Source organism: Cupressus sempervirens, chromosome 3 (genome assembly GCF_028749045.1).
Source record: "Cupressus sempervirens isolate cs-2001-9-10 chromosome 3, ASM2874904v1, whole genome shotgun sequence".
NCBI lineage: Eukaryota > Viridiplantae > Streptophyta > Pinopsida > Cupressales > Cupressaceae > Cupressus > Cupressus sempervirens.
This window is the reverse complement of record NC_143120.1, coordinates 696,093,559-696,098,993: the sequence shown is the minus strand read 5'-3', so window position 1 is coordinate 696,098,993 and position 5,435 is coordinate 696,093,559. Positions and strand designations below refer to the sequence as shown.

The window sequence follows — 5,435 nt, the reverse complement described above, 5'->3', positions numbered from 1 at the left end:
AAAATGTGGTATGTCTATGCTTCAAGAAGAGGAAATTCACAAATTGGTACCACATAGATGTTCACTTGGTACCACATCAGGTTACAGAAAATTAAGGGGGCCCTGTCACTATATAAAATAGCTTTCACACAAGTATATATAAAGTAAATAGTTTTTGACAAATTCTGTCACATTCTTAGTACTCTCATCCTGATGATGGATCATTGAGTATAATCCAAAACATTGATGCAAAAAAACTCTCACACAATCTTACCCAGAAGCATAAATCTTATCTAATTACAAAGCTGACAAATGTGTCCCCGCCATTAAACTAACTGCCACAGATATACATTTCATAACTATCATCCAACCATTTCAAATTTATACCAGCATTGCAACAAGTGATGCATCTTTAAACCTGTTAACAAGGCTAATGGTAACTTGAGGATTATTAGCTTTAATACTATTCCAGTCCTCCTCACCTTCCTTTGACCTCTCCATTAATTCACTCTCAGCTACATAACTGCCACTGCACTCAATTCTCTTCAATGTTTTCAAATTCTTCAATCATTCTGGAACTTTCTTCGCTCTCGGGAAATCCCATATCTTTAGTATCTTAAGGCATTCCATTGCTCTGTCCTCCAATGCTAGAAACTCTTCCAATAGGGGGAAGCCTTGAACTGACAGGTGAAAAAGCATGGAAAATCCTCTTGACTCTCCAAAATGCTTTGGTAATTTTGTGCATTTTTTTTATTACCAATTAGAGATAAGACTTTTAAGTTGTGGATCTTTTGTAGTGCTAGATAATCACAAGTACAATAAGTCAAAACAAGGTTTTTCAAATTTCTTGCAAGGGATAGCCAACTAGGCACAGAGAATCGACAGAGATGAAGTGAATCAAGATCTTTCAAACACCTCAGTTTCTGGGAAAGGAAGAGAATCAATTCCATATCATGTTCCTTTTGAGGAACATTATTCCATAATCCAAAATGTTGCATTTTCACAAGGCATGCAATGATGCCACCTTCAACACTCTTGAAACACTCTTTATCATTAATAGAAATCAATACTTCCTAGAGGTTGATCATGTTACTCGCATCTTTTAGATTTAACCACTCATTCTCTTCAAAACCAAGCTTCAACCATGACGATTTCAACGTCTTCAAATTGACAAGCTTCAGTATTCCCTTAGGCATACAATCCAACATTTCAGAGCATAAGATTACATTGAGATAGACTAGACGATTGAGTTCTCCTATCTAGTGTGGTGTTGGCTCAGATTGAGAAACAAGATGAAAATATGTAGAAAGTGGAAACCATTTATTATTTGATGTACTTCTCAATCATAACAATACAAGAAATTTATAAAAGAGACGACAATAACAGTTACAAACTGTTATACAAAACTGCCGGAACTAAAAACAAACTATACAAAAGAAAACCTAATCTAATATTTAGAGTTAAGAAACCTGAAGATTAATATTAACATCCCCCCCTTAATCTAAAGGGATTAAACCAAGCATTGCTCTAAACTTTTCAAACTTTTCTCTGCCCAATGCCTTAGTAAAAATATATGCTGGTTGATCTGCAGTGGGACAATATTTCAGCTGTATACTGCCATCTTTTACATGATGTCAAATCAAATGATACTTCATGTTGATATGCTTGATGTGATCATGAAAGATTGGATTTTTAGCCATTTTGATAGCAGATTGATTGTCAATGAGGAGTGGTGTTGAGGAAATCTGTGGTGTTTACAAGTCTTCAAGAATCCTTCTAAGCCATAAAATTTTCTGAGTTGCTTCAGATGCTGCAATATATTCAGCTTTAGAAGAAGAGACAGCTGGGACTGATTGTTTTTTAGATTTCCAAGAAATTGCACCAGACCCAAGGTGCATTAAAAAACTAGTAGTAGATTTACCATCTATTGAGTCATCTACATAACCTGAATCTGAATATCCAATCAAAGAAAACTCTTTTGTTCTAGAGTATTTCAACCCATAATGTTGTGTGCCTTTCAAATATCAAAGAATTCTTTTAGCAGCTAACCAATGAGCTTGGCGAGGTTGTTGCATAAACCTTGAAAGAACTCCAACAGCAAAAGCAATATCTGGATGAGTGGTTGTGGCAGAGATCAAACTATCAACAAGTTTCTTATACAAAGTTGCATCAACCAATGTTGAGGAGTCATCTAATGTCTCTTCTTTTGAAGTTGAGCATCTTTTAATAGAATAGAGTAACCTTGTTGGCAAATCAATACAAGAGATAGTAAATTGTGTTGTAACTGAGGAATATATAAAACATCATGAAGCACAAAATCTAGAAGATTAGGCAACTTAAATCGAATAGTTCATTTTCCAACAAGTTTGAGACTTGATTTATCAGCTAAGTAAATTGGACCACAATCACTTTTATTAAATTCCTCAAAGTAATCATGTCTAAATGGCATGTGTTGTGTGGCTCCAGTATCTAAAATTCAAGTATCATACCATGAGGAAGTAGATGCACATTCTGAAATAGTAAGGACATATTGATCACCATCACTATCACAAGCAAATTGAGTTGTACCTGAAATTTTATCATCTAAAGATTTATCAGTATTATAAACTTTGGTTTTATCTTTTTTCTTAAAAGAGTTTCCTTTAAAACTTTCTATCTTTTGCCAAGAGAGTTTGCATTCATCTGCTTCGTGACTACCCTTTTTACCACATCTTTTACAATATAAAAATTGTCTATCATTCTAATTATCGATTTTCTTCCATTGACTTCTACCTTTTCCTCTATCATTATGATCACCTCTTGAAGCTATTTTATTTATAGGATTTTCTTGATAAGCAAGACAAACATTTTCATTTGGATTATCTATTTTCCTTCCAAATGCTTTCCCACACTCTACTAACTTTTCAACCAATAGATCAAAAGTAATGGTTTTTAATTGATTGCTTGCCTGAAGAGACTCTAGATATGTGGAATGTGTTGGAAGAAGTGCTTTGATAAAAGCTGTGAGATAAATATCAACTTTCCCACCTACAGCATCAACATCTTGTTTTATAGCTCTAATTTCTGAAGCTAGACTCATAATATCACCATTTTTCAATTCAAGATTGAATAGTTTTAACTGCAATTGAATAAACTCTAACTCTGAATGAGAATCAAATAAATTTTTCAATTTATCAAGGGCATCCTAGGCAAGTGTGCATCCATGTATATGTCGATACACTTCTCCATTAACAGAAGCCCTTATCAAAGCTAAAGCTTTTGAATTTTTATATATCCATATTTCTTTTTCTTCAGCATCAGTTGGCTCTACGGGTTGAGTATTTCCATCACATATTTTGAACCATAAATCGTTAAATATGAGTATATTTTCCACCTTTCTATGCCATTCCATCCGATTATCTTTTCCAAATAATGTTTCCCCAATTAATGAAACAATAGATTGCATTGTGAATATAGAAAGAAACACAATTTGCACAGATTGTAAATGATTGTTGAAATTTTCTTTCCAAAATTTAGCAATGTAATCAAGTTGTAAAAACTTTATTAAAATTAAATCAATTGTACCTGAATCCGCTTTCTTTTATTTTGCTTCTTCAAAAACACTCCAATCTTCAGAAGCTTCGCACATAGATTAATTCCAATGCTCTAATACCACTGTTGGCCCAAACTGAAAAACAAGATGAAAATATGTAAAAAGTGGAAACCATTTATTATTTGACGTACTTCTCAATCAGAACAATACAAGAAATTTATAAAAGAGATGACAATAACAGTTACAAACTGTTATACAAAACTGCCAGAACTAAAAACAAACTATACAAAAGAAAACCTAATCTAATATTTAGAATTAAGAAACTTGAAAATTAATATTAACAGTGTGGTAGCCTTCGTAGGTTTGCACAATTTGTAAGATCAGGAAACTAAAGATACTTAAGCTTCCTCACACATTTTGGCAACTCATAATATTTGTCCCAGATAAATTTAGAACCTTGAGAAGTTGCATGTTGCCAACAGATTTAGGTAATGTGCTGATCTGAGTATACCCAAAATCAAGAACACGGAGCACTCTAAGATGACCAAACAAGTTCTCTGGAATGTTTCAAATTTTGGAATTTTCTGACAGTGAAAGAGTGTGGAGAAATTTTTGATTACAAATATTTCTCTGTGAGATAGCATCAGTGTCCATACCTTGTTGAGCCAATAATATCCTATGGCAACTTTTCAGGAGAGAGGGAGGAGCAAAGTCACATCTATTTTCCATAGAATTGTAAATGGACAAATCCATCATTAGCTTGTGGACAGAGCAAGAGAGTGATGCATCTAAAAATCATCCAGTTAGATCAACTAAACATAGATTTGCAAGCTCATTCAAGTAACTCATCCTAGCGCCCATCTCATCTTCTCTAGGATATGATGGAGTAACAAGTCCCTTTGCTAACCACAAATGAATGAGATATTCGTAGGGAATCATATAGTCCTTGGGAAAGAAACAAAAGTAGGCAAAGTAGACTTTCAGGTGTAGAGGTAGGGAGTCATAACTTGGCTTCAGGATTTGCAACATGGGCTCCTTTGAAATCAGCAATTCATTCAATTTTAACTCCCACTCTTCTTTTAGACTGTAGTTGGCCATTGATGTGGCAACCATCTTCACAGCAAGAGGCAACCTACCACATTCCCCTTCCACTTAACATGCCAAAATCTCTCTAGGTTAAGATTAGGGCAAAAAGTTAGAGTACGTAGAGAGAGATGGTTTTAGTACGTAGAGAGAGGTAGTTTTGGAAAGTTGTAAGTAGAGAGAGAATCCAAACTTGAACTTCTTTCTAGAAGTTTTAGTATGTGGAGAGAGGTAGTACATGGAGAGAGAAAAAGTACTGGGAGAGAGAAGATTTTAAAAATAGGTGGGAATTAACCTCTCTCTATCCAAAATTAATTTAATTAACTCTCCCTCTAAAATATCTGGGTAACACCTCTTTTGATTCTTTTCTTGTGCTTATATTGGGGCTATCACCTCTGAGTGGTTCCTTCCTTTCTGTATCCAAATGTTGAGGTAAAGTTTTATAAGCTAGTGATTTATTTCTGAAGTCTCATTTTCTTGGTTGTCTTTAATTTGTCTTTTTTCAGTTGCCCCTTTAGTTATTAAGCTTTTGATAGTGGTTAGATTACTTCCCACTATTGCTAGCTTCTGATGACCGATGTGAGCTTCTTCCCAAAGTGTCATCATATCTTGTAAGTCACTTTCTAGTAGTAGCTTCTCATGTATCTGTTATCTATATCTTTTCAAATTGTGCTTGGTTTCTTTGGTATAAGAGTTGATTTCTTTACACTGCATACAATCTTGAATTTCATATGTCCTCTTTTCCACATCTTTGATTATACACCTTTCTCTTTTAGAATCTTGGAATTGTTTTCTTATTATGTCCTTCCTTCCCTTCTTTGATATCCGAGGTGTGTGCCTA

At 34.2% G+C, this 5,435-nt stretch overlaps 1 pseudogene; it reads right to left on the bottom strand.

Annotated features, from left to right (window-relative positions):
* Positions 1-360: 360 nt before the first annotated feature.
* On the bottom strand, positions 361-5,197 carry LOC149568648 (putative disease resistance RPP8-like protein 4; annotated as a pseudogene).
* Positions 5,198-5,435: the final 238 nt, after the last annotated feature.